Below are 21013 nucleotides of genomic sequence, written 5' to 3'. Positions count from 1 at the left end.
TGACCTGGATGTCATTGCCACAGCAGCATGTTGCAAAATGTTTAACTGCTTACCTGATTCTTCAAAAATTTCCTACTTTGACATTGAGTAAATTCACAAATTACCTTCGATAGCTCAGCTGGTAGAGCGGAGGACTGTAGTTGGTAACGGTAGCAATCCTTAGGTCGCTGGTTCAATTCCGGCTCGAAGGACATGTGCTTTTTTTTCTTGTAGAGCGGAGGACTGTAGTTGGTATACGATAGCAATCCTTAGGTTGCTGGTTCATTTCCGGCTCGAAGGACATGTGTTTTTTTTCTTGTTGCTGTTAATTGGTGCACTTTTCCCAAGTAGAATTCTTTAGGTTGTTTGTTCAGTTCCACTCTGAAGAATGCTTTCCCTTATTTTCTTTGCTTCTTTTTCTTCAGGGGAGAGGAGGTTCTGGCATAAAGACCTGGCATTGCTTGTTCTTGCTTTGGTTTTTTTCTTACAGTTGCCTTTTTGGTTTTTGCCTTCATCCGTCTTGTATTATGTGCTATATTCTACCGGTACACAGAGCTGATGTGGCACACATGTTGGTGATTAGCTCAAATGGTAGAGCGCTCGCTTAGCATGTGAGAGGTAGCGGTATCGATGCCCGCATCCTCCAATTAGTCTTTTTTTCAAAGCGTTTGCTTGAACTAGTTGCTATAGCAATGCTGGAAAAAAATCTAACATGAACAACAAGCTTACATCGATTGTCCATCTCCATCTCGTTTTTTGCATACTTCCACATTTGACAAAAACAACATGCACGATTCAAGAGGAATTCTTAGACACAACTAGAAATGTAAAAAAGTTGAACTCAATGAGAAATTTTATTGGCCTTTGCTTGCCTTACCTTGGCAACCACAAAAACTGCATTCTAGCACTTTGCCTTTTCATGGTATTTTCTTTCTTTCCCCTTTGGTCGCTGGTTCAATTCCAACTCAAAGGACATGTTGTTTTTTTTTTTCTGGTGGCTTGGTAAATTCCCATATTTCACTCATCCCACTACTTCTTCTCCCATTTCCCTCAAATAGCGTTTCTCGGATTGCTGCTTCAGTTCTGCCCTGAAGGATTCTTTGCCTCATTTTCATTGTTTATTTTTCTTAAGGGGAGAGGAGGTCCTTGCGTAGAGATCTGGCATTGCTTGTTCCTGCTGTTACATTTTTCTTTCAATTGCCTTTTGTTTTTTTGGTCTTCATCCACTCAGTATCATGCTCTATATTCTATCGGTACGCAAAGTTTAAGAGCTTGGCAGGCTTAAAATCTGCATTCTAGCACTTTGACTTTTCAAAGCATTTCCTTTTTTTGTCTCTGGCTCTGCCTCTGGGGTCACAAGTTATACAGGATAAAAGCGGAAATGTGGGGGATTAGCTCAAATGGTAGAGCGCTTGCTTTGCATGTGAGTGGTAGCGGGATCGATGCCCACATTCTCCAGTGGCTGATTCTTCTTTTAAAGGAAGGGTGCTTAGTTTGAACTTTTTGTTGACCTGGATGTCATTGCCACAGCAGCATGTTGCAAAATGTTTAACTGCTTACCTGATTCTTCAAAAATTTCCTACTTTGACATTGAGTAAATTCACAAATTACCTTCGATAGCTCAGCTGGTAGAGCGGAGGACTGTAGTTGGTAACGGTAGCAATCCTTAGGTCGCTGGTTCAATTCCGGCTCGAAGGACATGTGCTTTTTTTTCTTGTAGAGCGGAGGACTGTAGTTGGTATACGATAGCAATCCTTAGGTTGCTGGTTCATTTCCGGCTCGAAGGACATGTGTTTTTTTTCTTGTTGCTGTTAATTGGTGCACTTTTCCCAAGTAGAATTCTTTAGGTTGTTTGTTCAGTTCCACTCTGAAGAATGCTTTCCCTTATTTTCTTTGCTTCTTTTTCTTCAGGGGAGAGGAGGTTCTGGCATAAAGACCTGGCATTGCTTGTTCTTGCTTTGGTTTTTTTCTTACAGTTGCCTTTTTGGTTTTTGCCTTCATCCGTCTTGTATTATGTGCTATATTCTACCGGTACACAGAGCTGATGTGGCACACATGTTGGTGATTAGCTCAAATGGTAGAGCGCTCGCTTAGCATGTGAGAGGTAGCGGTATCGATGCCCGCATCCTCCAATTAGTCTTTTTTTCAAAGCGTTTGCTTGAACTAGTTGCTATAGCAATGCTGGAAAAAAATCTAACATGAACAACAAGCTTACATCGATTGTCCATCTCCATCTCGTTTTTTGCATACTTCCACATTTGACAAAAACAACATGCACGATTCAAGAGGAATTCTTAGACACAACTAGAAATGTAAAAAAGTTGAACTCAATGAGAAATTTTATTGGCCTTTGCTTGCCTTACCTTGGCAACCACAAAAACTGCATTCTAGCACTTTGCCTTTTCATGGTATTTTCTTTCTTTCCCCTTTGGTCGCTGGTTCAATTCCAACTCAAAGGACATGTTGTTTTTTTTTTTCTGGTGGCTTGGTAAATTCCCATATTTCACTCATCCCACTACTTCTTCTCCCATTTCCCTCAAATAGCGTTTCTCGGATTGCTGCTTCAGTTCTGCCCTGAAGGATTCTTTGCCTCATTTTCATTGTTTATTTTTCTTAAGGGGAGAGGAGGTCCTTGCGTAGAGATCTGGCATTGCTTGTTCCTGCTGTTACATTTTTCTTTCAATTGCCTTTTGTTTTTTTGGTCTTCATCCACTCAGTATCATGCTCTATATTCTATCGGTACGCAAAGTTTAAGAGCTTGGCAGGCTTAAAATCTGCATTCTAGCGCTTTGACTTTTCAAAGCATTTCCTTTTTTTGTCTCTGGTTCTGCCTCTGGGGTCACAAGTTATACGGGATAAAAGCGGAAAAGTGGGGGATTAGCTCAAATGGTAGAGTGCTTGCTTTGCATGTGAGAGGTAGCGGGATCGATGCCCGCATTCTCCAGTGGCTGATTCTTCTTTTAAAGGAAGGGTGCTTAGTTTGAACTTTTTGTTGACCTGGATGTCATTGCCACAGCAGCATGTTGCAAAATGTTTAACTGCTTACCTGATTCTTCAAAAATTTCCTACTTTGACATTGAGTAAATTCACAAATTACCTTCGATAGCTCAGCTGGTAGAGCGGAGGACTGTAGTTGGTATACGGTAGCAATCCTTAGGTCGCTGGTTCAATTCCGGCTCGAAGGACATGTGATTTTTTTTCTTGTAGAGCGGAGGACTGTAGTTGGTATACGATAGCAATCCTTAGGTTGCTGGTTCATTTCCGGCTCGAAGGACATGTGTTTTTTTTCTTGTTGCTGTTAATTGGTGCACTTTTCCCAAGTAGAATTCCTTAGGTTGTTTGTTCAGTTCTACTCTGAAGAATGCTTTCCCTTATTTTCTTTGCTTCTTTTTCTTCAGGGGAGAGGAGGTTCTGGCATAAAGACCTGGCATTGCTTGTTCTTGCTTTGGTTTTTTTCTTACAGTTGCCTTTTTGGTTTTTGCCTTCATCCGTCTTGTATTATGTTCTATATTCTACCAGTACACAGAGCTGATGTGGCACACATGTGGGTGATTAGCTCAAATGGTAGAGCGCTCGCTTAGCATGTGAGAGGTAGCGGGATCGATGCCCGCATCCTCCAATTAGTCTTTTTTTCAAAGCGTTTGCTTGAACTAGTTGCTATAGCAATGCTGGAAAAAAATCTAACATGAACAACAAGCTTACATCGATTGTCCATCTCCATCTCGTTTTTTGCATACTTCCACATTTGACAAAAACAACATGCACGATTCAAGAGGAATTCTTAGACACAACTAGAAATGTAAAAAAGTTGAACTCAATGAGAAATTTTATTGGCCTTTGCTTGCCTTACCTTGGCAACCACAAAAACTGCATTCTAGCACTTTGCCTTTTCATGGAATTTTCTTTCTTTCCCCTTTGGTCGCTGGTTCAATTCCAACTCAAAGGACATGTTGTTTTTTTTTTTTCTGGTGGCTTGGTAAATTCCCATATTTCACTCATCCCACTACTTCTTCTCCCATTTCCCTCAAATAGCGTTTCTCGGATTGCTGCTTCAGTTCTGCCCTGAAGGATTCTTTGCCTCATTTTCATTGTTTATTTTTCTTAAGGGGAGAGGAGGTCCTTGCGTAGAGATCTGGCATTGCTTGTTCCTGCTGTTACATTTTTCTTTCAATTGCCTTTTGTTTTTTTGGTCTTCATCCACTCAGTATCATGCTCTATATTCTATCGGTACGCAAAGTTTAAGAGCTTGGCAGGCTTAAAATCTGCATTCTAGCGCTTTGACTTTTCAAAGCATTTCCTTTTTTTGTCTCTGGTTCTGCCTCTGGGGTCACAAGTTATACGGGATATAAGCGGAAAAGTGGGGGATTAGCTCAAATGGTAGAGCGCTTGCTTTGCATGTGAGAGGTAGCGGGATCGATGCCCGCATTCTCCAGTGGCTGATTCTTCTTTTAAAGGAAGGGTGCTTAGTTTGAACTTTTTGTTGACCTGGATGTCATTGCCACAGCAGCATGTTGCAAACTGTTTAACTGCTTACCTGATTCTTCAAAAATTTCCTACTTTGACATTGAGTAAATTCACAAATTACCTTCGATAGCTCAGCTGGTAGAGCGGAGGACTGTAGTTGGTATACGGTAGCTATCCTTAGGTTGCTGGTTCAATTCCGGCTCGAAGGACATGTTCTTTTTTTTCTTGTAGAGCGGAGGACTGTAGTTGGTATACGATAGCAATCCTTAGGTTGCTGGTTCATTTCCGGCTCGAAGGACATGTGTTTTTTTTCTTGTTGCTGTTAATTGGTGCACTTTTCCCAAGTAGAATTCCTTAGGTTGTTTGTTCAGTTCTACTCTGAAGAATGCTTTCCCTTATTTTCTTTGTTTCTTTTTCTTCAGGGGAGAGGAGGTTCTGGCATAAAGACCTGGCATTGCTTGTTCTTGCTTTGGTTTTTTTCTTACAGGACCGCCTTTTTGGTTTTTGCCTTCATCCGTCTTGTATTATGTTCTATATTCTACCGGTACACAGAGCTGATGTGGCACACATGTGGCACACATGTGGGTGATTAGCTCAAATGGTAGAGCGCTCGCTTAGCATGTGAGAGGTAGCGGGATCGATGCCCGCATCCTCCAATTAGTCTTTTTTTCAAAGCGTTTGCTTGAACTAGTTGCTATAGCAATGCTGGAAAAAAATCTAACATGAACAACAAGCTAACATCGATTGTCCATCTCCATCTCGTTATTTGCATACTTCCACATTTGACAAAAACAACATGCACGATTCAAGAGGAATTCTTAGACACAACTAGAAATGTAAAAAAGTTGAACTCAATGAGAAATTTTATTGGCCTTTGCTTGCCTTACCTTGGCAACCACAAAAACTGCATTCTAGCACTTTGCCTTTTCATGGTATTTTCTTTCTTTCCCCTTTGGTCGCTGGTTCAATTCCAACTCAAAGGACATGTTGTTGTTTTTTTTCTGGTGGCTTGGTAAATTCCCATATTTCACTCATCCCACTACTTCTTCTCCCATTTCCCTCAAATAGCGTTTCTCGGATTGCTGCTTCAGTTCTGCCCTGAAGGATTCTTTGCCTCATTTTCATTGTTTATTTTTCTTAAGGGGAGAGGAGGTCCTTGCGTAGAGATCTGGCATTGCTTGTTCCTGCTGTTACATTTTTCTTTCAATTGCCTTTTGTTTTTTTGGTCTTCATCCACTCAGTATCATGCTCTATATTCTATCGGTACGCAAAGTTTAAGAGCTTGGCAGGCTTAAAATCTGCATTCTAGCGCTTTGACTTTTCAAAGCATTTCCTTTTTTTGTCTCTGGTTCTGCCTCTGGGGTCACAAGTTATACGGGATAAAAGCGGAAAAGTGGGGGATTAGCTCAAATGGTAGAGCGCTTGCTTTGCATGTGAGAGGTAGCGGGATCGATGCCCGCATTCTCCAGTGGCGGATTTTTCTTTTAAAGGAAGGGTGCTTAGTTTGAACTTTTTGTTGACCTGGATGTCATTGCCACAGCAGCATGTTGCAAAATGTTTAACTGCTTACCTGATTCTTCAAAAATTTCCTACTTTGACATTGAGTAAATTCACAAATTACCTTCGATAGCTCAGCTGGTAGAGCGGAGGACTGTAGTTGGTATACTGTAGCAATCCTTAGGTCGCTGGTTCAATTCCGGCTCGAAGGACATGTGCTTTTTTTTCTTGTAGAGCGGAGGACTGTAGTTGGTATACGATAGCAATCCTTAGGTTGCTGGTTCATTTCCGGCTCGAAGGACATGTGTTTTTTTTCTTGTTGCTGTTAATTGGTGCACTTTTCCCAAGTAGAATTCCTTAGGTTGTTTGTTCAGTTCTACTCTGAAGAATGCTTTCCCTTATTTTCTTTGCTTCTTTTTCTTCAGGGGAGAGGAGGTTCTGGCATAAAGACCTGGCATTGCTTGTTCTTGCTTTGGTTTTTTTCTTACAGGACCGCCTTTTTGGTTTTTGCCTTCATCCGTCTTGTATTATGTTCTATATTCTACCGGTACACAAAGCTGATGTGGCACACATGTGGGTGATTAGCTCAAATGGTAGAGCGCTCGCTTAGCATGTGAGAGGTAGCGGGATCGATGCCCGCATCCTCCAATTAGTCTTTTTTTCAAAGCGTTTGCTTGAACTAGTTGCTATAGCAATGCTGGAAAAAAATCTAACATGAACAACAAGCTTACATCGATTGTCCATCTCCATCTCGTTATTTGCATACTTCCACATTTGACAAAAACAACATGCACGATTCAAGAGGAATTCTTAGACACAACTAGAAATGTAAAAAAGTTGAACTCAATGAGAAATTTTATTGGCCTTTGCTTGCCTTACCTTGGCAACCACAAAAACTGCATTCTAGCACTTTGCCTTTTCATGGTATTTTCTTTCTTTCCCCTTTGGTCGCTGGTTCAATTCCAACTCAAAGGACATGTTGGTTTTTTTTTCTGGTGGCTTGGTAAATTCCCATATTTCACTCATCCCACTACTTCTTCTCCCATTTCCCTCAAATAGCGTTTCTCGGATTGCTGCTTCAGTTCTGCCCTGAAGGATTCTTTGCCTCATTTTCATTGTTTATTTTTCTTAAGGGGAGAGGAGGTCCTTGCGTAGAGATCTGGCATTGCTTGTTCCTGCTGTTACATTTTTCTTTCAATTGCCTTTTGTTTTTTTGGTCTTCATCCACTCAGTATCATGCTCTATATTCTATCGGTACGCAAAGTTTTTTTTTGGTCTTCATCCACTCAGTATCATGCTCTATATTCTATCGGTATGCAAAGTTTAAGAGCTTGGCAGGCTTAAAATCTGCATTCTAGCGCTTTGACTTTTCAAAGCATTTCCTTTTTTTGTCTCTGGTTCTGCCTCTGGGGTCACAAGTTATACGGGATAAAAGCGGAAAAGTGGGGGATTAGCTCAAATGGTAGAGCGCTTGCTTTGCATGTGAGAGGTAGCGGGATCGATGCCCGCATTCTCCAGTGGCTGATTCTTCTTTTAAAGGAAGGGTGCTTAGTTTGAACTTTTTGTTGACCTGGATGTCATTGCCACAGCAGCATGTTGCAAAATGATTAACTGCTTACCTGATTCTTCAAAAATTTCCTACTTTGACATTGAGTAAATTCACAAATTACCTTCGATAACTCAGCTGGTAGAGCGGAGGACTGTAGTTGGTATACGGTAGCAATCCTTAGGTCGCTGGTTCAATTCCGGCTCGAAGGACATGTGCTTTTTTTTCTTGTAGAGCGGAGGACTGTAGTTGGTATACAATAGCAATCCTTAGGTTGCTGGTTCATTTCCGGCTCGAAGGACATGTGTTTTTTTTCTTGTTGCTGTTAATTGGTGCACTTTTCCCAAGTAGAATTCCTTAGGTTGTTTGTTCAGTTCTACTCTGAAGAATGCTTTCCCTTATTTTCTTTGCTTCTTTTTCTTCAGGGGAGAGGAGGTTCTGGCATAAAGACCTGGCATTGCTTGTTCTTGCTTTGGTTTTTTTCTTACAGTTGCCTTTTTGGTTTTTGCCTTCATCCGTCTTGTATTATGTTCTATATTCTACCGGTACACAGAGTTGATGTGGCACACATGTGGGGGTTTAGCTCAAATGGTAGAGCGCTCGCTTAGCATGTGAGAGGTAGCGGGATCGATGCCCGCATCCTCCAATCAGTCTTTTTTTCAAAGCGTTTGCTTGAACTAGTTGCTATAGCAATGCTGGAAAAAAAATCTAACAAGAACAACAAGCTTACATCGATTGTCCATCTCCATCTCGTTATTTGCATACTTCCACATTTGACAAAAACAACATGCACGATTCAAGAGGAATTCTTAGACACAACTAGAAATGTAAAAAAGTTGAACTCAATGAGAAATTTTATTGGCCTTTGCTTGCCTTACCTTGGCAACCACAAAAACTGCATTCTAGCACTTTGCCTTTTCATGGTATTTTCTTTCTTTCCCCTTTGGTCGCTGGTTCAATTCCAACTCAAAGGACATGTTTTTTTTTTTTTTCTGGTGGCTTGGTAAATTCCCATATTTCACTCATCCCACTACTTCTTCTCCCATTTCCCTCAAATAGCGTTTCTCGGATTGCTGCTTCAGTTCTGCCCTGAAGGATTCTTTGCCTCATTTTCATTGTTTATTTTTCTTAAGGGGAGAGGAGGTCCTTGCGTAGAGATCTGGCATTGCTTGTTCCTGCTGTTACATTTTTCTTTCAATTGCCTTTTGTTTTTTTGGTCTTCATCCACTCAGTATCATGCTCTATATTCTATCGGTACGCAAAGTTTTTTTTTGGTCTTCATCCACTCAGTATCATGCTCTATATTCTATCGGTATGCAAAGTTTAAGAGCTTGGCAGGCTTAAAATCTGCATTCTAGCGCTTTGACTTTTCAAAGCATTTCCTTTTTTTGTCTCTGGTTCTGCCTCTGGGGTCACAAGTTATACGGGATAAAAGCGGAAAAGTGGGGGATTAGCTCAAATGGTAGAGCGCTTGCTTTGCATGTGAGAGGTAGCGGAATCGATGCCCGCATTCTCCAGTGGCTGATTCTTCTTTTAAAGGAAGGGTGCTTAGTTTTAACTTTTTGTTGACCTGGATGTCATTGCCACAGCAGCATGTTGCAAAATGATTAACTGCTTACCTGATTCTTCAAAAATTTCCTACTTTGACATTGAGTAAATTCACAAATTACCTTCGATAACTCAGCTGGTAGAGCGGAGGACTGTAGTTGGTATACGGTAGCAATCCTTAGGTCGCTGGTTCAATTCCGGCTCGAAGGACATGTGCTTTTTTTTCTTGTAGAGCGGAGGACTGTAGTTGGTATACAATAGCAATCCTTAGGTTGCTGGTTCATTTCCGGCTCGAAGGACATGTGTTTTTTTTCTTGTTGCTGTTAATTGGTGCACTTTTCCCAAGTAGAATTCCTTAGGTTGTTTGTTCAGTTCTACTCTGAAGAATGCTTTCCCTTATTTTCTTTGCTTCTTTTTCTTCAGGGGAGAGGAGGTTCTGGCATAAAGACCTGGCATTGCTTGTTCTTGCTTTGGTTTTTTTCTTACAGTTGCCTTTTTGGTTTTTGCCTTCATCCGTCTTGTATTATGTTCTATATTCTACCGGTACACAGAGTTGATGTGGCACACATGTGGGGGTTTAGCTCAAATGGTAGAGCGCTCGCTTAGCATGTGAGAGGTAGCGGGATTGATGCCCGCATCCTCCAATCAGTCTTTTTTTCAAAGCGTTTGCTTGAACTAGTTGCTATAGCAATGCTGGAAAAAAAATCTAACAAGAACAACAAGCTTACATCGATTGTCCATCTCCATCTCGTTATTTGCATACTTCCACATTTGACAAAAACAACATGCACGATTCAAGAGGAATTCTTAGACACAACTAGAAATGTAAAAAAGTTGAACTCAATGAGAAATTTTATTGGCCTTTGCTTGCCTTACCTTGGCAACCACAAAAACTGCATTCTAGCACTTTGCCTTTTCATGGTATTTTCTTTCTTTCCCCTTTGGTCGCTGGTTCAATTCCAACTCAAAGGACATGTTGTTTTTTTTTTTCTGGTGGCTTGGTAAATTCCCATATTTCACTCATCCCACTACTTCTTCTCCCATTTCCCTCAAACAGCGTTTCTCGGATTGCTGCTTCAGTTCTGCCCTGAAGGATTCTTTGCCTCATTTTCATTGTTTATTTTTCTTAAGGGGAGAGGAGGTCCTTGCGTAGAGATCTGGCATTGCTTGTTCCTGCTGTTACATTTTTCTTTCAATTGCCTTTTGTTTTTTTGGTCTTCATCCACTCAGTATCATGCTCTATATTCTATCGGTACGCAAAGTTTTTTTTTGGTCTTCATCCACTCAGTATCATGCTCTATATTCTATCGGTACGCAAAGTTTAAGAGCTTGGCAGGCTTAAAATCTGCATTCTAGCGCTTTGACTTTTCAAAGCATTTCCTTTTTTTGTCTCTGGTTCTGCCTCTGGGGTCACAAGTTATACGGGATAAAAGCGGAAAAGTGGGGGATTAGCTCAAATGGTAGAGTGCTTGCTTTGCATGTGAGAGGTAGCGGGATCGATGCCCGCATTCTCCAGTGGCTGATTCTTCTTTTAAAGGAAGGGTGCTTAGTTTGAACTTTTTGTTGACCTGGATGTCATTGCCACAGCAGCATGTTGCAAAATGATTAACTGCTTACCTGATTCTTCAAAAATTTCCTACTTTGACATTGAGTAAATTCACAAATTACCTTCGATAGCTCAGCTGGTAGAGCGGAGGACTGTAGTTGGTATACGGTAGCAATCCTTAGGTCGCTGGTTCAATTCCGGCTCGAAGGACATGTGCTTTTTTTTCTTGTAGAGCGGAGGACTGTAGTTGGTATACAATAGCAATCCTTAGGTTGCTGGTTCATTTCCGGCTCGAAGGACATGTGTTTTTTTTCTTGTTGCTGTTAATTGGTGCACTTTTCCCAAGTAGAATTCCTTAGGTTGTTTGTTCAGTTCTACTCTGAAGAATGCTTTCCCTTATTTTCTTTGCTTCTTTTTCTTCAGGGGAGAGGAGGTTCTGGCATAAAGACCTGGCATTGCTTGTTCTTGCTTTGGTTTTTTTCTTACAGTTGCCTTTTTGGTTTTTGCCTTCATCCGTCTTGTATTATGTTCTATATTCTACCGGTACACAGAGTTGATGTGGCACACATGTGGGGGTTTAGCTCAAATGGTAGAGCGCTCGCTTAGCATGTGAGAGGTAGCGGGATCGATGCCCGCATCCTCCAATCAGTCTTTTTTTCAAAGCGTTTGCTTGAACTAGTTGCTATAGCAATGCTGGAAAAAAAATCTAACAAGAACAACAAGCTTACATCGATTGTCCATCTCCATCTCGTTATTTGCATACTTCCACATTTGACAAAAACAACATGCACGATTCAAGAGGAATTTTATAACATGACAGGAGGCTTCGTATTTGCTTAAGTCTCTCTTTACTAGAACTCCACAGCAGCACAGAAAAACAACCAATCAGAAAAAAGTTAGGTACTATAAAACTCCCCTCCCCATGCATCCTTTCCTCTTTCTTTGCTGCTCCGCATCAGTACAGGTCAGAGTACCACTGCCTCCTGCTAACATTAGTGGGTGGCTTTGGGATCTTAATTATATTTTCAGTGTTTCACTTATTTTTATTTGAGGACTTGTTTGTGTGTTTCACTTTATCCACCTCTGCCTATTGCTCTGGGGTTTGTGGGGAGTTTGTCTTTAGTTTGTTATCTCCTCATCTCCCTGGGATGTTTTTTCCCTCTCTGTCCCCTTTAATTTTCCCTTCTCTGTTCCCCTGGACCTCGTTCCTCCGGTCGCGGGGTGCTCTGTTTTGGCTCACACCCGCCGGCCGGAGGCCTTACACGTGGCCGCCTGCCGCCGGCCTTATCCGCGGACTGCATGTCCGCAGGGGGAAGAGGGGGCATTATGCTGCCCCTCCTGTGTTTTCTTCTCCTCCGATCGCAGTGTTCTGATACCGCCGATTGGAGGCTTTACCCGCGGACCGCATGCCCGCCGGGGGAGGAGGGAGCATTACGCTGCCCCTCCTGTGGTTTCTTCTCCTCCGGTCGCGGTATTATGATACCGCCGACCGGAGGCTTTACCCATGGACCGCGTGCCCGCCGGGGGAGGAGGGAGCATTACGCTGCCCCTCCTGTGGTTTGCTTCTCCTCCGGTCGCGGTATTAGGATACCGCCGACCGGAGTCTCGGCACGTGGCTGCCTACCTTGGCCGGCATTCCCGCCGGGGGAGGAGGGAGCATTACGCTGCCCCCCCTGTGGTTTCTTCTCCTCCGGTCGCGGTATTATGATACCGCCGACCGGAGGCTTTACCCACGGACCGCATGTCCGCCGGGGGAGGAGGGAGCATTACGCTGCCCCTCCTGTGGTTTGCTTCTCCTCCGGTCACGGTATTAGGATGCCGCCGACCGGAGTCTCGGCACGTGGCTGCCTACCTTGGCCGGCTCAATCCGCGGACTGCATGTGTCCGCCGGGGGAGGGGAGGGCAATTGCAACCCGCTCGCCCCCCCGACCCCTCTCCTCACTGTCATGCCAGGTTCTCGTCTTCTCTGATTGTCAGCTCTCCTTCTACGTATATGTTACAGATTACTGTGTTTAGGTGACAAGGGCTTTTTGGCATATTCTATCTGAGATTGATGTGTGTTTGTTTGGCACATATACACAGTTTGCTGTAAATTTTGCTCTGTGGGTTTTTTGCTGACAGTGTATTTCTCAGATCGCTGTATGTTTTACTGACAGCGTATGTCTAGATTTAGTTTTTCTACCATGTATATGCAGTTTGCTGTGTGTCTGACTGACGCTGTATATCACTAACTTCGTTTTACTGACAGTGTGTATGACAGATGTTTTGAGCTTTGCTGACAGTGCATTTCACAGTGTATTTCTAGATTTCGTTTTCCTGACCGTGTATGTCACAGTTGCTGTGTGTTTGCTGTCAATGCGAATCACAGATCGCTGCGTGTTTTGATGGCAGTGTATTTCTCAGATAGCTGCGAGTTTGCAGTCAGTACATATTGCTAATTTCTGCGCGTATCACAGATTTCTGTGAGTTACAGGTGTGTATGTACCCAGTTGTACAGGCTCTGTACAAAGGTAGACAGTGCCAGTTAGCTATCAGGTTCATATGCTTCTCAGTAGGAATCTGTTGGCGCTATATAAATGGCAATAATGATAATAATATGTTTTTCTGGTCCAGCTATAAGGTCTCAGATGGGACTGCTCTGGTATGAATTATCTGTCCATGGCATGTATATGGCTATCAGACCTGGCTCTGTCTCATACGGGTATGGGAGACCAGTCTACGCTGATGTGATTCAATTTTATCAGGTTCTCGGGGGAATTCATTAATCTGGCTATGGTTTAGCCCTTCTCCTCGCAGTGTCCGTGATTTCACAACCCCTGCAGGTGGTATGATGATGGTAATCTATAATATGCTAGAATTCCTACCAGATCGGTGAGAGCATATGCTTACCTATTCACAGTTCAAGGACAGTTTTGCTCAGTGCATCTTACATTCATGGGCATGATGGTCACTGGAATACTTCCGCTTATACCCAATACAGCCAGTATGCCACTATTTCCCTGCTGGGCACTTGGGGGACCGCCAGTCCCGGTTCAGGTTATTCACACGGCGTTACGCTGTCTAAAAGGGTTGGTGTCTAGGGGTCCTACGTCACAGGATGCTCTGAGGATCTACTAATTTTCAGGGGCCTCTATCCAAACTCAGAGGTCCCCACTCTCACTCAGTACCCCTCGTAAGCGCTACGGAATTGGATGGCGCTATATAAATAACGTGTTATAATAATATAACAATAATACACGACCCAGGATTGGCCTGCTATGTCCGTGCCCCATTGATTGGCCTGCTATGTCTGTGCCCCATTGATTGGCCTGCTATGTCTGTGCCCCATTGATTGGCCTGCTGTCAGGATCGGGTCAGGGATCCAACACGCAGGGTACAAAGAGTAGCAGATACGTATATCGGACCTTAGAATGGCCGACTTAACGTAATACTATGTATAGAATGGTCAGGGACAAGCCGAGGTCGAGGGAACGAGAAGACAGGTAAGCGAGAGACAAGCCGGGTCAGGGATAACAGAAAGACAGGTAAGTAATAACAAAGCCGGGTCAGAACCAAAAGACAAGAGAATACAAGAGCACTGTGTGACTAGGCTGACTAGAACCACGACAGGGCAATGAGTGAATGGGAGAAACAGAGTTAAATACCCTGGATCAGTGATTAGACCCGACTCCGACGAATCCTGACTGGCTTCCAGTCAATTGAGTGACAGGTCGGTCCGGACTGATGTCATGACGTCGAGCACTGTGCGTGACGTTATATAAGGGGACGGATCCCTCGCGGCCGGCGTGTGAGTGACTAGGAGAGCCACGAGGGATGGAGGAAGCAGCCCTGCCGGAAGGATAAACTACTAAGTCTCTACCTCTTTCGGAGGTAGAGACCTCAGGTACCCTGACAGTACCCTCCCTCTCAGATACGCCCACCAGGGCGAGATGGAAAGCGGGAGTGAAACGCCCTGCGAAGGCGAGGAGCATGAACATCCTCTTGTGGTACCCAACTCCTCTCCTCAGGACCATAACCCTTCCAGTCAACCAAATATTGTACTCTCCCCCGGGAGATACGAGAATCGATGATGGAGTTAACCTCATACTCCTCCTGACCCTCCACCTGAACAGAGCGAGGAGGGGCGATCGTGGAGGAGAATCTGTTACAGACTAGAGGTTTCAACAATGAAACGTGAAAGGAGTTCGGGATGCGTAAGGCAGCTGGGAGAGCTAGACGATACGCCACTGGGTTAATTCGAGTCAAGATCCTGTAGGGACCAATATATCGAGGAGCGAATTTCATGGAAGGAACTTTAAGCCGAATATTCCTAGTACTTAACCAAACTCTATCGCCTGGAACAAAATTCGGAGCCGCCCTTCTACGTTTATCAGCGTGTCTCTTAACCAGCATAGAATTGTGTAGAAGAATTTGTCGAGTCTGATCCCACAACTTCCTCAAATTGGCAACATGGACATCAACCGACGGTACTCCTTGGGAAGGAGAAACCGAGGGAAGAATAGATGGATGAAAGCCATAGTTCATGAAGAAGGGGCTTGAATGAGTAGAGTCACAAACGAGATTGTTGTGCGCAAACTCCGCCCAAGGAATCAAACCGACCCAATCGTCCTGGTGTTCGGAAACAAAACAACGTAAATATTGCTCAATTTTTTGGTTGGTACGTTCGGCAGCTCAGTTAGACTGAGGATGATAGGCGGAAGAAAAATTCAATTTGATGCCTAATTGAGAACAGAATGATCTCCAGAAACGTGAGACAAATTGGGAGCCTCTATCAGAAGTAATTTCAGAAGGTATCCCATGCATGCGAAAAATTTCTTTAGCAAATATCTCCGCCAATTCAGGAGAAGTCGGAAGTTTAGGTAAAGGTACGAAATGTGCCATCTTGGTAAACCTATCAACCACCGTGAGGATAACAGTGTGCCTTTTCGAAACAGGCAAATCCACAATAAAGTCCATCGCCACACAGGACCAAGGTTTCTCTGGAACTTCCAGAGGATGTAGAAGGCCACAAGGAAGCGAATGTGGTAGTTTAGTCTTAGTACAGACCTCACAGGATCCGATAAAATCCTTAATATCCCTCCGTAACGAAGGCCACCAGAAATCCTTAGAGATCAAGGAATATGTTTTGCGGACGCCCGGATGGCCAGCCACCTTACTCTCGTGAAGACACTGTAAGAGCTCCAGTTGGAGTTCAGGAGGAACGAAGTGTCTAGACGAAGGAGTCAGTCTAGGTGCCAGATGCTGCAAGCTCCTGATCTGATCAAGAAGCGGGGAATGGATTTTGAGAGTTGTGTTAGCGATAATGTTACACTTGGGTACTATAGAGGACAAAACCGGCTCAGATATGGCAGAAGGTTCATATTGGCGAGACAAGGCATCAGCTTTAGAATTCTTAGAACCAGGCCTATATGTGAGTATGTAGTTGAAGTGAGTGAGGAATATAGACCAACGATCCTGTCTCGATGATAATCGTTTAGCCTCCCCAATATAGGATAAGTTCTTATGATCTGTCAAAATAGTGACAGGATGCAAAGTCCCCTCCAATAAATGTCTCCACTCCTTTAAGGCCATGATAACCGCTAGGAGTTCCCTGTCACCAATGTCATATCTGCTCTCAGTACCTGATAATTTTTTGGAAAAGTACCCACATGGATGTAATGGTTTATCCACACCCAACCTTTGGGACAGAATGGCACCTATACCTGTCTCAGAAGCGTCAACTTCGAGTAGAAAAGGCAGAGTAGTATCAGGGTGAACTAAAATTGGTGCGGAAGCAAACAGCTCCTTGAGAGTCTTAAAAGCCAGAAGTGCTTCAGTAGACCAATTCTTAGTATCAGCCCCTTGTCTGGTCATATTGGTGATGGGAGCAATGATAGAGGAGTATCCCTTAATGAAACGTCTGTAGTAATTAGAGAAACCAATAAATCTCTGAATAGCCTTGAGACCCTTAGGTAAAGGCCAATCTAAAATGCATTGGAGCTTCTCCGGATCCATTTCAAACCCCTCTCCAGAAATCACGTAACCAAGAAAGGTAGTTTGGGATTGGTCAAAGCTGCATTTCTCTAATTTGCAGTACAAGCCATGCTGAAGAGGTTTGTGTAAAACCCTTCTGACCTGTCCGTGGTGAGTCTCAATATCCCTGGAATGTATAAGTATATCATCGAGGTATACAATAACACAGTCATGTTGAAACTCCCTAAGAACTTCATTAATTAGATCCTGAAATACCGCCGGGGCATTACAGAGACCAAAAGGCATTACAGTATACTCATAGTGCCCATATCGAGTATTGAACGCAGTCATCCACTCGTGTCCCTGCTGAATTCTCACCAAGTTATAAGCACCTCTAAGGTCTAACTTAGTGAAAATCTTAGAACCCTTTAATCGATCAAAAAGCTCGGTGATCAAGGGAATCGGATAGGCATTTCTAATGGTTATCTTGTTCAGCCCTCGGTAGTCAATGCAGGGTCTTAAAGAACCATCCTTCTTTTTAACAAAAAAAAATCCAGCCCCAGCAGGAGAGGAGGATCTCCTAATGAACCCTTTGTCTAGGTTTTCACGAATATACTCCTCTAAGACTAAGTTCTCATTCGTAGACAAAGGGTATACATGACCCCTGGGAGGCATAGTACCAGGAAGTAAATTAATTTTGCAATCAAAAGGCCTATGTGGTGGTAAGGTATCAGCCTTTCCTTTGTCAAATACCGCCTTTAAATCTAGATACAAGGACGGTATCTGTAATTTAGTAGAGTCGGTAGAGTTATTAAGTGTGTTAACACTACAGAGAGGTGACACTTTCTTTAAACAACTCTCTTGACAACCCTGACCCCACGAAACTATTTCCCCTGATCTCCAATCTATAACGGGGTTATGTCTCTTAAGCCAGGAGTATCCCAGGACTATGGGAACAGAAGGAGATGAAATGAGTAGTAGAGATATCTCCTCCTTGTGTAGAATACCAGTAGTTAAGTTAAGAGGTGTGGTCTCCCGGAAAATCACAGGCTCAACTAAAGGTCTACCATCAATGGCTTCAACAGCCAAGGGTGTCTTCCTTAACTGGGATGGGATAGCGTGTTTGGTGAGAAAAACTTGATCGATAAAGCTCTCAGCAGCTCCGGAGTCTATCAATGCCATAGTCTCTAAGGTTCCCCTCTCCCAAGTTAAAGAGACGGGTAATAGGAGTCTATGTTCTTTGTAGTTATGAGTAGAGGACAAAATCGAAACACCCAAGGTCTGTCCTCTAGAGAAACTTAGGTGCGAGCGTTTCCCGGACGACTGGGACAGTTCAAACGTAAGTGACCTCTGACTCCACAATACATACACAATCTCTCCCTTCTCCTGTACTGTCTCTCCTCCTCTGACAGGCGAGTAAGGCCTAACTGCATAGGTTCTGGAAACTGTGGAGTTTTGGTTTCAGGACTTTGAAATGATGGAGCTAGTCTAAAGGAAGATCTACCGGTTCTATCTCGAGGGTTCTGCCTCTCCCTTAGACGTTCGTCAATGCGAGAGATAAAGGAAATTAAGTCCTCCAAGTTCTCGGGAAGCTCTCTTGTCGCTACCTCGTCAAGTATTACATCGGATAATCCATTTAAAAATACGTCTATATAGGCCTGTTCATTCCACTTCACCTCTGCCGCCAAAGACCTGAACTCTAGTGCGTAATCCACAAGTGTTCGGTTGTCTTGTCTAAGGCGCAACAGTAATCTAGCTGCATTGACCTTCCTGCCAGGGGGATCAAAAGTTCTTTTAAAAGCAGCTACAATGGCATTATAGTTATAGACTAATGGATTATCATTCTCCCACAACGGATTAGCCCATTTCAGAGCCTTCTCAATGAGTAAGGTGATAATAAATCCCACTTTTGCCCTATCAGTAGGGTAGGAACGGGGCTGTAGCTCGAAATGAATACTGATCTGGTTCAAAAAGCCATGACACCTCTCAGGAGAACCAGCATAACGTACAGGTGAGGTAACTCGGGAAGAAGCACCTACAGTAGCTACCTCTAGCCCTGAACCCACAGGAGGAACAGAAGTATTACGCATCTCCTCAGGTGGATTAATAGGACGTGATAGTAACGCCTGTAGTGCTAGTGCCATCTGATCCATCCTATGCTCCATGGCGTCAAACCTAGGATCAGGAGAACCAAGCTGACAATTTGTACCTGCAGGATCCATGGCCCTGTCGTAATGTCAGGATCGGGTCAGGGATCCAACACGCAGGGTACAAAGAGTAGCAGATACGTATACCGGACCTTAGAATGGCCGGACTTAACGTAATACTACGTATAGAATGGTCAGGGACAAGCCGAGGTCGAGGGAACGAGAAGACAGGTAAGCGAGAGACAAGCCGGGTCAGGGATAACAGAAAGACAGGTAAGTAATAACAAAGCCGGGTCAGAACCAAAAGACAAGAGAATACAAGAGCACTGTGTGACTAGGCTGACTAGAACCACGACAGGGCAATGAGTGAATGGGAGAAACAGAGTTAAATACCCTGGATCAGTGATTAGACCCGCCTCCGACGAGTCCTGACTGGCTTCCAGTCAATTGAGTGACAGGTCGGTCATGACGTCGAGCACTGTGCGTGACGTTATAAAAGGGGAAGGATCCCTCGCGGCCGGCGTGTGAGTGACTAGGAGAGCCGCGAGGGATGGAGGAAGCAGCCCTGCCGGAAGGATAAACTACTAAGTCTCTACCTCTTTCGGAGGTAGAGACCTCAGGTACCCTGACACCTGCTATGTCTGTGCCCCATTGATTGGCCTGCTATGTCTGTGCCCATAAGAATGGCCTGCTATGTCTGTGCCCATAAGAACGGCCTGCTATGTCTGTGCCCATAAGAACGGCCTGCTATGTCTGTGCCCATAAGAATGGCCTGCTATGTCTGTGCCCATGAGAACGGCCTGCTATGTCTGTGCCCATAAGATCGGCCTGCTATGTCTGTGCCCATAAGATCGGCCTGCTATGTCTGTGCCCATAAGATCGGCCTGCTATGTCTGTGCCCATAAGAACGGCCTGCTATGTCTGTGCCCATAAGAACGGCCTGCTATGTCTGTGCCCATAAGATCGGCCTGCTATGTCTGTGCCCATAAGATCGGCCTGCTATGTCGGTGCCCATAAGTACGGCCTGCTGTGTCTGTGCCTGTTAAGAATGTCTGTACCTATTAAGACGGCCTGTTATGTCTGGGTGCCGAACCCCTTCTAGGCCACAGGCCTGGGGGAATATCACTGAGGAAATGCCAGTGCCCACCAGTGACATGGAAATAGGCAGGTGTCCGGACAGGCACCATTGCCAATCTATCCAAGAGGAAACCAGTATACGGCCATCTGGATATGGTGGGTAGGGTGAAGGCCCTAAACCTCATGCCTGAAGGACAGGGTTTTTTATAAGGAACCCGGTCATACATCTCCAAGGAAGACTTCGCACAGGCAAGGATCGGTGCTCAGACACCTAAGGAGAACGCGGTGTTTTTTCCTTGTCTTTTACATCTACCTCCGTATCTGCTTCCCGGTATCCTTAGAGGTATCGGTAGTTACTTCCCACGTTAGGTTAGCTCCTGGCTCGGTTCAGTGGGGCTTACCTTCCGGCCTGCTATTTGCCTTCTATCTGATCTAGAATTTATGTATTTTTCTCTTATCTACGTTAATTTTTTCGTTTTCGTAACTTCCTTTTCCTTTCGCTCGGGTCGTCGAGAGGCCTGACTTGACCTCCCCCGACCTCCCGGGCGCTTGTGGATTGCGGAGAACGTCTCCAGCTTTCCTCCGGCTACCAACGGTTGTCCTGGACCCCGCGCGCGCGCACGGGATCCGGGCGGACAGTTGGTAGTTTTTCTTTTTCTTTTCATTGTTGTTTTCTTCCGTAGATCTCCTAATGAATCCCTTGTCTAGATTCTCCCGAATATATTCCTCTAGAACTGAATTCTCTTTAGTGGATAGATGATATACATTGCCCCTCGGAGGCATGGTACCAGGTAGTAGATTAATTTTACAATCAAAGGTCCTGTGTGGAGGTAAAGTATCAGCATTCTTTTTGTCGAATACTGCTTTTAAGTCCAGATACAGAGGCGGTATCTGTATATCTGTAGACTGGGTAGAACTACCTGGTGTGTTAATAACACCCAATGGAGAAACCCTCCGTAAACACCTCTCCTGGCAACCCTGGCCCCATGAGAGTATCTCCCCTAACTCCCAATCAATAATAGGGTTATGTCTCTTTAACCATGGGTACCCCAGGACTATGGGAACAGAAGGAGACGAAATAAGCATAAGCGATAAGTTCTCCTCGTGTAAGATACCAACAGTTAAGTTAACGGGTATGGTTTCACGAAAGATAACAGGCTCAAGTAAGGGTCTACCATCTATGGCCTCAACGGCCAAGGGTGTATCCCTTAACTGGGATGGGATCGTGTGTTTAGTAGCAAAGGCTTGGTCGATAAA

At 44.1% G+C, this 21013-nt stretch overlaps 5 non-coding genes across 5 annotated transcripts; all 5 read left to right on the top strand.

Annotated features, from left to right (window-relative positions):
- The first annotated feature begins 103 nt into the window (after window positions 1-103).
- On the top strand, window positions 104-191 carry TRNAY-GUA (transfer RNA tyrosine (anticodon GUA)). The gene is given in 2 exon segments: window positions 104-140; window positions 156-191. It is a non-coding gene; the product is annotated as a tRNA-Tyr (tRNA).
- A 1398-nt stretch (window positions 192-1589) lies between these two features.
- TRNAY-GUA (transfer RNA tyrosine (anticodon GUA)) lies at window positions 1590-1677 on the top strand. Its single transcript is given in 2 exon segments — window positions 1590-1626; window positions 1642-1677. It is a non-coding gene; the product is annotated as a tRNA-Tyr (tRNA).
- Window positions 1678-3075: 1398 nt separating this feature from the next.
- TRNAY-GUA (transfer RNA tyrosine (anticodon GUA)) lies at window positions 3076-3164 on the top strand. Its single transcript is given in 2 exon segments — window positions 3076-3112; window positions 3129-3164. It is a non-coding gene; the product is annotated as a tRNA-Tyr (tRNA).
- A 2899-nt stretch (window positions 3165-6063) lies between these two features.
- On the top strand, window positions 6064-6152 carry TRNAY-GUA (transfer RNA tyrosine (anticodon GUA)). Its single transcript is given in 2 exon segments — window positions 6064-6100; window positions 6117-6152. It is a non-coding gene; the product is annotated as a tRNA-Tyr (tRNA).
- A 4549-nt stretch (window positions 6153-10701) lies between these two features.
- TRNAY-GUA (transfer RNA tyrosine (anticodon GUA)) lies at window positions 10702-10790 on the top strand. The gene is given in 2 exon segments: window positions 10702-10738; window positions 10755-10790. It is a non-coding gene; the product is annotated as a tRNA-Tyr (tRNA).
- Window positions 10791-21013: the final 10223 nt, after the last annotated feature.

This window comes from Pelobates fuscus, chromosome 4, assembly GCF_036172605.1.
Source record: "Pelobates fuscus isolate aPelFus1 chromosome 4, aPelFus1.pri, whole genome shotgun sequence".
Lineage (NCBI taxonomy): Eukaryota > Metazoa > Chordata > Amphibia > Anura > Pelobatidae > Pelobates > Pelobates fuscus.
Note: the sequence above shows the minus strand (reverse complement) of the source record. Positions and strands in the feature narration are given on the sequence as shown.